At 40.7% G+C, this 11,983-nt stretch overlaps 1 protein-coding gene across 1 annotated transcript in view; it reads left to right on the top strand.

Annotated features, from left to right (window-relative positions):
- Positions 1-5,988: 5,988 nt before the first annotated feature.
- The window catches only part of LOC126484763 (cytochrome P450 6k1-like), a 59,404-nt gene continuing 53,409 nt past the window's right edge, over positions 5,989-11,983 (top strand). Inside the window, exon 1 of the mRNA XM_050108359.1 lies at positions 5,989-6,060. The gene's annotated coding sequence lies outside the window, so the exon portion shown is untranslated. The remainder of the gene's footprint in view (positions 6,061-11,983) is intronic.

The raw sequence follows: 11,983 nt of genomic DNA, 5'->3' as shown, positions 1-11,983 counted from the left end.
ACAGAAATGTTTAGTAACTAGGCAATAAGTGCCAACAATTACTCAAATCGGTTAATATACTAGTGTAATTATCAATGATGACTAGCATAAGACTTAATGTCCTTCACCTTCTGACCTAATTACCAGAAATTACTGCAATATCCGTTTGTCCTGGCCATCCTCATGATCATGGGTCACTATATATGGATTTTGCACTAATTCTACGTTGGTGAAAGAGTATGGATTCTACAAGAATGTGGTGTTGACACATCATGCTGTCCACCACCTTGAACGATGGAGATGTTGTTATGGTCCCACTGTTTGGTGTACCTAATGTATTACCAAAATGATAACATTGAATATTAATACAACATTTCAGTGTCTTGGCTACACTGATTAATACTTCAGGGAAGAGAACTTCAGATTGTCTCACTTGGTGTTGTGCTTCTGTAGAAAGATATGGACTTTCAGTGCAGCTACATGCAACCTACTGTGCTACAACCATGATACAATCCCTCACTTTCCTTTCCTAGTTCTTGTAAAATGGTAAAAAATATATACAGTGCGTGTGCACTTTACGTAATTTGTTAACATGTTTTGTACTCATTGCGCATACATTTTGTTATTTCTTGATATGTTCTGTACTCAGTGCATGTGCACTCTATTTTATTTCATGTTCTGCACTTATATATACTCTGTGACTGTAAACTTAGTTAATTAAGTAGATTATAGAAAAATTTGTTGCTCATGGCAAGTCCAATTGACTCACCATCTCTGCCAAATTTTTGACCCCCCCCCCCTCCCCAGTGGAGGGTTATGTAAGAGGTCGGAGCAGATGTAATGTCGATGTATTGCTCATCCATTGCCTGCGATATGCAAGGTATAAGAGAATCGCTGACCAGAGAGCATTGTTGACTGCTGTAGGAACTGTGTAGCTGTAGCAGTAAGTTGTTGCTAGTCTGCAGTCTGCTCTGGTGTATCATGTTGGCTGCGCCGGTTGCGGTGCAGCGATGCCAGAGCCTGAGTATTATTGTATAAGGTAAAAAGCAGCCTCGCGCATATGTAGTAATGTTATCTCAAGTCCCATGTAAATGTTTTAAAAATGTCCTAATAATAATCTTTCTCATATAAAGTAATTTTTAACAACCATTCATTTCAATTTAAAGAATTTACTAATTTCTCCAATCCATGATTCATCCCGATTGTTGCAACAGAAAAATCAGTTGCTTCCTTTCATAAATGACAAATCTATCGGCCAGCATTGCACAGGGCTGTGCGAGAAAAATTTATTGTAAGAGCAGATATATATGCGTTATCCGGCGACTTCATTGAGGTAAGAATTTTTCTCCTTTTATTCAGAATGATCTTTCAGGGCCATGACGCAGCACTACTGACGTCCAAAATTCACCAGGTTAAATTCACAGTCTATCATTGAAACGTTATAAGTGAGCGACAATTTAATTGAAAGGATAGTTACATTGTATTATTACAGGTTACTGAATATTTTTTTGTTGGGACGTTACACTGAATATGAACGACATAATTATGATTTTTACTGTTAAGAGGTTTAGGAATTTTTCTGTTTTGAGGTTACACTAAAATGGGAACGAATTTTGTGGGAGGTTAAATGAGAACGAATTTTGTAGGGAGGTTACAAATGTGAAAGAAGAATATTGTGGGGAGGTTACACACTTTAAAAAAAAAAAAATAAAAAAACATTTTGTTCTGTATTGTTCGTTGAATTTGTTCCGAGCGACGTCCGATGACACCTGATCAGTTGGTTCATTGATGCGTTCGGTCAGTTTTTTTATTAAAAAGGGTAGCTAACTCTCTGACCGAACACACTTTTTTTTTAATCTCATTTTGTTCCTTTTCGTTTGTTGCATCTGCTCGTGGCGGACGTCACAAGGCCCCCCTTTTCAGTTCATCGTTGATCCATTAACTCAGTTTTTTTATTACAGAGAACAAGCAGCCCTCTGACCGAACATGCTGAGCTACCGTGCCGGCGACCACTTTTCTTTTTTTTTAAAAAAACTTTTGTTCTATATTGTTCGTTGAATTTGTTCAGTGCGGACGTCCGATGACATCCGGGCAGTTGGTTCGTTGATCCTTTCTGTCATTTTTTTTTTTTTAGAAAGGATAGCTAACGCTCTGACCGAACACGCTGAGCTATCGTGCCGGCACCACTCGGCTGCAGCCGCTTCGTGGTTAAAATGACTACCCACAGGTATATATTTTTTTGACGACCGAAATTATCTTGCGATTTTCTCAATAACGCTTGAGAAGTACGCCCTGAACAAATTCAACGAACAATATAGAACCAAAGGTTTTTTTAAAAAAAACAAAAAGTCTTTGGCGTTCAAGCCGGTGGATCGCTGGATCGAGTTCCGTTCGTCAGTTTTTTCTTTTTTTTCAACACAGTGATTTTCTTTACTATTTATGTTACTATTGATATAATGGGAAAAATACGTGTAATTGGATGAACTTTTATTAAATTTACAATGTTATTTGGCAGTCTACTAATTTGTATTATCACAAATAATGTAATACTCCTAACTAGCGACTAGTAAACGACCATTTTGTTGTCCTCATGGAGTCCTACGAGTGTACGAAGTTTACAGTAAGTCCGCGTTCCAAACTTTGTGGCCTCCCCTTGTAAGATGAAACGCCACTTCCTGTACTACATAGATACAACATCAACAAAAATTTTTGTTTATTGAACTACGGCAAATGCTGTCTTCCGACGGATCAGATGTGGCTTAAGAAAATTATTGCAAATGCTTATATGTTTCCAATTTTTGTGGAAACAACTACAGTTTCGTCAGGCAGTTTTCCGTTATCATTTCTACAGTATTTGTTTCACATTCGCCGTATAAAAGTAGCATATCTAAATTCTCCTCATTGGTGTACACTGAGGCCACAGAATTAAGGGGATATCTCCCAATATCGTGCCGGACCTCCTCTTGCCCAGTCTAGCGCAGAAATTCGACACGGCAAGGGCTCAAGAAGTCGTTGGAAGTCGCCCTGAGAAATACTGAGCTTTGCCACCTCTGTAGCCATCCATAATTGCGAAAATGTTGTCGGTGCAGAAGTTTGGACACGAACTGACCTCTCGATTGTGTCTCACAAATGTTTAATGGAATTCATGTCGGATGATCTAGATGGCCGTATCATCCGCTCGAATTGTCCAGAATGTTTTTCTAACCAATCGCGAACAACTGTGGCCGAGTGTCATGGCGCATTGTCATCCATAAACATTCCATCTTTGTTTGGGAACATGAGGTCACGAATGGCGGCAAATGGTCTCCAAGAAGCTGAACATAACAATTTTCAGTCGGTGATCGGTTCATTTTGACCATAGCCGCCACCAGCGTGCACAGTACATCGTTGAAAACTTGGGTTCATGGTTTCGTGTGATATGTACCACCCTCGAATCCTATCATCAGCTCTTACCAACTGAAATCAGAACTAATCTGATCAGGTTACAGTTTTCCAGTCGTCTAGGGTCCAGCCGCTATGATTACCAGGGCAGGAGAAGCGTCGCAGACGATGTCATGCTGTTAGACGTTGGTCGTCTGCTGTCATTTTTCGCCGCATTGTCCTAACGAATTCCAATCCCAAAGAAAGCAGGTGTAGACAGATGTGAAAATTACCGAACTATCAGTTTAATATGTCACAGCTGCAAAATGCTAACGCGAATTCTTTACAGGCGAATGGAAACACTGATAGAAGCCGACCTCGGGGAAGATCAGCTTGGATTCCGTAGAAATGTTGGAACACGTGAGGCAATGCTGACACTACGACTTATCCTAGAAGAAAGATTAAGGAAAGGCAAACCTACGTTTCTAGCATTTGTAGACTTAGAGAAAGCTTTTGACAATGTTGATTGGAATACTCTCTTTCAAATTCTGAAGGTGGCAGGAGTAAAATACAGGGAGCAAAAGGCTATTTACAATTTGTACAGAGAGCAGATGGCAGTTATAAGAGTCGAGGGGTATGAAAGGGAAGCAGTGGTTGGGAAGGGAGTGAGACAGGGTGTTATTCAATCTGTATATTGAGCAAGCAATAAAGGAAACAAAAGAAAAGTTCGGAGTAGGTATTAAAATCCATGTAGAAGAAATAAAAACTTTGAGGTTCGCCGATGACATGTAATTCTGTCAGAGACATCAAAGGACTTGGAAGAGCAGCTGAACGGAATGGACAGTGTCTTGAAAGGAGGGTATAAGATGAACATGAACAAAAGCAAAACGAGGATAATGGAATGTAGTCGAATTAAGTCGGGTGATGCTGGGGGAATTAGATTAGGAAGTGAGACACTTAAAGTAGTAAAGGAGTTTTGCTATTTGGGGAGCAAAATTACTGATGATGGTCGAAGTAGAGAGGATATAAAATGTAGACTGGCAATGGCAAGGAAAGCGTTTCTAAAGAAGAAAAATTTGCTAACATCGAGTATAGATTAAAATGCCAGGAAGTCGTTTCTGAAAGTATTCGTATGGAGTGTAGCCATGTATGGAAGTGAAGCGTGGACGATAAATAGTTTAGACAAGAAGAGAATAGAAGCTTTCGAAATGTGGTGCTACAGAAGAATGATGAAGATTAGATAACTAATGAGGAGGTATTGAATAGAACTGGGCACAACTTGACTAGAAGAAGGGTCGGTTTGTAGGACATGTTCTGAGACATCGAGGGATCACCAATTTAGTATTGGAGGGCAGCGTCGAGGGTAAAAATCATAGATGGAGACCAAGTGATGAATACACTAAGTAAATTCAGAAGGATGTAGGCTGCAGTACGTACTGGGAGATGAAGCAGCTTGCAGAGGATAGAGTAGCATGGAGAGCTGCATCAAACCAGTCTCAGGACTGAAGACCACAACAACAACAAGCCCTAACGAATACGTTCATCGTACGTCCCAAGTTGATTTATGCGGTTATCTCACGCTGTGTTGCTTGTCTGTTAGCACGCAGAACTCTACGCAAACACCTCTGCTCTCGGTCGTTAAGTGAAGGCCGTTGGCCATAGCGTTCTCCGTGGTGAGCGGTAACGTCGGAAATTCGATAGTCTCGGCACAGTCTTCACACTGCTGATTTCGGAATACTGAATTCCGTAACTGTTTTAGAATTTGTATGTCCCATGTCTTTCGGCCACAATCTCGTCGGAAATCTTATCACGTGCTACATCTGAGTCTAAATGGCAGTTACGCCAATGCACTGTCCGTTTGTACCTTGTGTACGTGATACAACCACCATCTGTATATCTGCATATCGCTATTGACTATCCCATAACTTTTGTTACCTCAGTCTACTTGTTTTTATGCAAGACTTGCTGAAGCGGAAATGACAGACAACACAGTTTTGCTGTGCAGCCGTCTGGGGTGGCCGAGCGGTTCTAGGCGCTACAGTCTGGAACGGTCGTAGGTTCGAATCCTGCCTAGGGCATGGATGTGTGTGATGTCATTAGGTTAGTTAGGTTTAAGTAGTTCTAAGTTCTATGGGACTGATGACCTCAGAATTTAAGTCCCCTAGTACTCAGAGCCGTTTGAACCACAGTTTTGCGGTGCCGACAAGTAAACATTAAAGAAGCTTGATAGAACGACATAGCCTGGCTTGAGCGTGTTTACAAGGTAATAGCCGGTTACAGCAGACCTGCTTTTCGTCTACTCGGATTCTTTTGCGAATAGTTTCAACCTCAAAATTAACACTGTATTCGTCTTTCAAGTGCTCTCGCATGTCGGAAAGAAAGTATGTCATTCTATCTATTTTAAAAAATCATACTTTGCTTTATTATCTCAATCGATACAAGAATTAGGATTCAGTGTAACATACACCAAAAACATGTCCCTTATTTGTCGAAAATCTCTTTTCGATGTCTGGAACCATTCACGAAGTAAAAGTGGTTTTGCGCCATATGTGACTCACCCCGTACACGGATGTACCAAGGCACTCGAAGTACTGCAGTCTCATAGTGCCTATCTTATCAGCAACGCTCCGTAAGGTTGCGTCGGGAACTCCTCAGTTGTGTTCTCGCACATAAAACGGGGACTCCAGCATCCTGGATCTGTGTTACGCATCAGCTGAACAGGTGAGCTAACGTTCTGCCAACATTTACACTTGTCACTTATATACTGTAAGGCCTCTATGTTGCTAGATTACTGGACGTACATTGCATACTGTAGAGCTTAGCAAGAATGCATCAGTAATAATGTGTTCTAAGCGAAAACTGGACGTTTTGTGTCGCTGTTCGTTTACCTGTCTGTACTGGGTCATACAATATTATTCTCAAGTGACAATTTCTAAGAAATCTTGGGCGCTGTCTTTGTACAGTGGTTTGTAATGCATACGCCAGTTTTTTCATGAAAATGCAGAAAATTCGCATGTTTATGGTATGTTCAAAAATGGCTCTGAGCACTATGGGACTTAACACCTGTGGTCATCAGTCCTCTAAAGCTTAGAACTACTTAAACCTAACTAACCTAAGGACATCACACACATCCATGCCCGAGGCAGGATTCGAACCTGCGACCGTAGCAGTCGCGCGGTTCCGGACTGAGCGCCTAGAACCGCTAGACCACCGCGGCCGGCTTATGGTATGTTTCTTAAGACATAAATTGGTTCGTAATAGTATAAGGAGAACTGACTACTGCTGCTATGGACTCTTTACAGCATATTTTTCTGTAGTATGTCACGAAATTGCGTCTGTAAACAAAATGTAATAAATGTGTATTTAGATGAATAGAATTGTGCACAGCGTTAATGTTACATGTAGAGGAAATTGCGACGAATATTAATTGTGTACCCTGAGAGTACTTTCCTTCTGTTGTTACAACTGAAAGAAAATATGTGAAAATATGTGTCTTTCCCTAAAAACGCGTTTCGCTTTATTGAAGAAAAGCATCGTCAGTAGTCTGCAATTAAAGATATTTACAACTTCATTTGTTTTCTATATCGGAAAACTTTTGTTAACAAACCGTTGGTTTTTACTTGCGGTAATTTCTGATGGGTTTTTCGTCTACATCAGGAAATGCCGTCTGCTAACAAGTCTTTGTTTTCCTTCTTCATTAGGCACAGATAAGTGTGGTTTTACCTTACGCTGCTTTGCAGAATTATGCAGTTTTTTACAGCGTAACTTCGCACACTATTGTTCATCGTTTATATAATACACTTCTGAGTGTATTCGGTTTTGAAGTGTAACCAACAGCCAACATTGCCACTAGCATATATGTGTGTGTGTGTGCGGTTCGATACATATGTGCTATTCTACTTAATTACGCTATTGTGTATTTCTACACTCCTGGAAATTGAAATAAGAACACCGTGAATTCATTGTCCCAGGAAGGGGAAACTTTATTGACACATTCCTGGGGTCAGATACATCACATGATCACACTGACAGAACCACAGGCACGTAGACACAGGCAACAGAGCATGCACAATGTCGGCACTAGTACAGTGTATATCCACCTTTCGCAGCAATGCAGACTGCTATTCTCCCATGGAGACAATCGTAGAGATGCTGGATGTAGTCCTGTGGAACGGCTTGCCATGCCATTTCCACCTGGTGCCTCAGTTGGACCAGTGTTCGTGCTGGACGTGCAGACCGCGTGAGACGACGCTTCATCCAGTCCCAAACATGTTCAATGGGGGACAGATCCGGAGATCTTGCTGGCCAGGGTAGTTGACTTACACCTTCTAGAGCACGTTGGGTGGCACAGGATACATGCGGACGTGCATTGTCCTGTTGGAACAGCAAGTTCCCTTGCCGGTCTAGGAATGGTAGAACGATGGGTTCGATGACGGTTTGGATGTACCGTGCACTATTCAGTGTCCCCTCGACGATCACCAGTGGTGTACGGCCAGTGTAGGAGATCGCTCCCCAATGTCTTTCTTTGTTCTTCTTCTATTGTCAATTTTATGTGCTAATTCAAAATGGCTCTGAGCACTATGGGACTTAACATCTGAGGTCATCAGTCCCCTAGAACTTAGAACTACTTAAACGTAACTAACCTAAGGACACCACATACCTCCATGCCCGAGGCAGGATTCGAACCTGCGACCGTAGCGGTCGCGCGGTTCCAGACTGAAGCGCCTAGAACCGCTCATCCACAACAGCCGGCTTTATGTGCTTGTGTATGGTGTTTATGCATTCGTGTTGTTGCCGTGTTTTATTTTTAGATTTATCTACCATACAGATTAAGTAATCCATGTACCTATGCCAGTATATGAAATGGCTTTTCTTTCTTATTATAACTTCAAATATTAATTTTTAAATATGATTCCTGAAAATGTTGTCTTGTGTTCCTGAAGTAGGTGATCCAATGGTTAAACATTCTCCTTGCATGTAGTATTCTTGATTGAATTCGAAATAATTTTGTTGTGTTATAAACTGCAACAATTTTATTGTTTCACCTGTGTGTTTATGAGGTAGCCAGATGTGTGTCTTCAGGTTTTCTTCACTTAGTTTTATGGTTTCATTAACAGGGATGTAACTGTACATACTTTCTACATCAAAGGGGAGCAGTGTTGATGCACAGGGGATTTTAAAGTCTCTTACGTGTTCCACTAGGTGAGAGGTATTTCTCACTGCAATATCATTTTCAAGATATGTGACCCGCCAGGGTAGCCGAGAGCGCTAATGCGGCTCGGATAGGCGCACCGGCCCCGGATCGAATTCGCCCAACGGATGCTGGCCAGCCTGTATGCAGTTTTTAGGCGGTTTTCCACATCCCGATAGGTGAATACCGGGCTGGTCCCCACGTTCTTCCTCAGTTACACGACTCACAGACATTTGAAAAACGTTCGCACTATCTCATGGCTTGCACTAGACAGAGACAGCTGGGGTACACTGATTCCGCCCTGGGGAGCTCAGAGTGGCAGCAGGAAGGGAATCCGGCCACACTCGGCCACTAACATTGCCAAATCTGTCATAACAAGGTCGACCCTGCGTTCCTGTGGGATAAAGGCGTACAGGAAAGGAAAGAAAGAAACTGCTGGGTGGGAAGTGATTACATTTGTTTTACTAGTAGGTACGTGAAAGCTGCTCTGAAGTTGACTATCGATGGACAGGGAGGTTTTCTCTATGGACCGTTGGTTTGGATCTCATGTTGGGAGCCATAGGATTTTTTTGTATAAGTCTCTGGTTCTCTCTGTCTGTAAATGTATACTCTATGTTTTTAAATATTTTTTAACATGTGTGTTAAATCTGTTAAGCACTGTCGGGGTGAGCTAGCACTTGGATAGGTCACCGGCCGGGTTGCCAAGTGCTGTTGGCAAGTGTGGTGCACTCAGCTCTTGAGAGGCCAATCGAGGAGCTACTTGACTGAGAAGTAGCGATGCTGATCACAAAAACTGACAATGGCCGGTAGAGCGGAGTGCTGACCACATGCCCCTCCGTACCTGCATCTGATGACGCCTGAGGGCTGAGGAAGACCTAGCGCCGGTCTGTATCGTTCGCCTTCAGGGCCTGTTCGGGAGGTGTTTATTTTTGTTTGTTGTAATTAAATCTGTCGGTTTGGTTTGCTTTTACCTTTTTTGTTGTTTTTGGCGATGAATTCTTCTGTTTTTTGTGTGTATTCTTTTATTTTCATGAGGATAACACTACTGCATTTGTCAGATTTTGTTATGATGATGATTACTGCTTGCATTTCTTTCTTTCCATTTTAGAGTTATGTTTCACCACGATTATTTTTGGAATTTATTGTTTTTTTAATCTTTGTTGCTATATTTTCTTCTTTTATTAATTTTGTATTTAGCCTTCGATTTACATTACTATTGTCATTTATTTGTTCTCTAGTGAGAATAAATTCAGATTCTATAATTAGGTATTCTATTTCTTGTTCATTTGCTGGTGAATCGACATTGTGTTTTAAACCATTATCTAAGAGCTGTTGCTCGTTTTCATTTTGTATTACGTCTATAAGGTTGACCATACTTGGATGGAAATGGCGTCTGTGAATGTATTTGTTGTTATGGGATTCTGTGTAGTGCCACTTGAGATTTGTAATTTTCTTATTACGATTTGGTTGCACTTTGTTTATTACGCTGAATGTGTAGCATTCGACTTTTTCCATGGAGGAAGCGAAAATAGCCGGATTGCGTAACTTTTGAGCTGTCTGAAGGTGAATTTCGTATAATTCTTGGTTTAGTATTTGTTTTCTTGTCTGGAGTCACTTAATTTCGGGTTCCAACCAGGAACTTTTAGCAGCTTGTCTGACAACTTTTTCTGATTTCGTACTTCACATGTATTTCCATTGGCATAAGATGGTTACGTTTACACAGGTTATTAAATATGATGCTCTCTACAGTTTTACACAGATTAAAATGAATCTTCTTAAACTGGTAATAGAGGCTAACTGAGAATGCTTGACAAGGCGACGTTAAATTCTTCATTTGTGTGGCCACATTGTCTGTAGTTGCTTTACACTTCCTGAGGGTGTATTTGTCCTGACTTTACAACTCAAGGAAATGTTTGTTTTTTTTCACCAGATTCATTTCGCTTTATTGAAGTAAAGCATAACCACTGGTCTGTAATTAAAAACATGTACAATTTGATTTGTTTTCTCGACGGAAAACCAGTTCTTTAAGAAATGTTGGTTTTTACGTACGGCAGTTTCTGCTTGGTTTTTCGTCTACATCAGGAAATGACGTCTGCTAGCACACGTTCGGTATCTTTCTTCATTAGCCACTGATAATTGTGGTCTAATTTACGCTCTTTTGCACCACTAGGGTGTATACATTTTTCATGTCTAACATAGCACAATTTCGTACACCACTGTTCACTGTTTATTTGCATACTTGTAAGTGTGTGTTGTGTTTTGTAGTGTTGCCAACATTGCCACTAGTTTTTCTTTTATATATTTTTATATATATTTCTCTTTTTCTGTATTTCATTATATGTGTGCTATTCTATTTAATAATATTATTGTGTATTTGTATACTGTATAAGAGTAACGAAGAAATAATCACGGAATTTTAATTTTTTTTAACTCTATCGCTATTTCTTCATTATTCTTACACAATAACACAGTTAAACACAATAACACATATATGACAAACTATAGAGAAGTGCGTATATTGTCAATGTTGGCAGCATTACAAAACACGATACACACTTAGAAGTATACAAAGAAACAGTGAACAGTGGTGTATGAAATTTGTGCTCTGTTAAACGTAAATAATGCATAGTTCTGAAAAGCACCGTAAATTTAGACCACAGTTATCAGCGTCTAATGAAGAAAGAAAACAACAGAATTTCCTGATGTAGGCGAAGAACTAAGCAGAAACAACTGTAAGTAGAAACTAACAGTTGTTTAGCCGACATTCCAAACCTCCTCGCAGTATATCATGAAGTGTGATGCCGTTGATGGTGATCCGTCTGTCGGATGGGAACGATAAGCTCTTCGGCCGCCTTGGTGCTATTCGAGAGAAGTAGGCCGTGTGCAGGCATTGGGTTTCAGCTTCTCCCTTCTCTTATCATCAGTGTACAAAATACACTTAATACCACACTCAACACACATCCAATACACCTACACCAACTCAACAAATACACAAAGGACAGAAGACTCGTGTACCGCGAAGACTGGGGTCCTTGTGTGTGCAGGCAGAAATCCCTTTCTGGCTAGGCAGCTCAACCTATCCCTTCGGTCCCCCAGCCAACAATGCCATCGGACTTTAGATTTTTACTTATATAATATAATGTGCGCAAGATGTTCTCCACTTACCTTGTTACAGAATACTGTTCGGTTATTTCTTTTTGTTATAAACATTACCTTACAATCATTCACACTTAAAGAGAGCTGGCATCCAGTACACCAAACAGAAATTTTATCAAAGTGTCTCTGTAGCGCCTTACGATCATCTAATGGTGATACTTTCAAATTCCAAAAGCAACATCAGCCAACCAACTGATACTGCTGCTGGACCATATCTCACTTATCACTTATGTACACTACTGGCCATTAAAATTGATACACCACGCAGATGACGTGCTGCAGACTCGAAATTTAACC

Source organism: Schistocerca serialis, chromosome 6, assembly GCF_023864345.2.
Source record: "Schistocerca serialis cubense isolate TAMUIC-IGC-003099 chromosome 6, iqSchSeri2.2, whole genome shotgun sequence".
Taxonomy (NCBI): domain Eukaryota; kingdom Metazoa; phylum Arthropoda; class Insecta; order Orthoptera; family Acrididae; genus Schistocerca; species Schistocerca serialis.
This window is presented reverse-complemented; position numbering and strand designations above follow the sequence as displayed.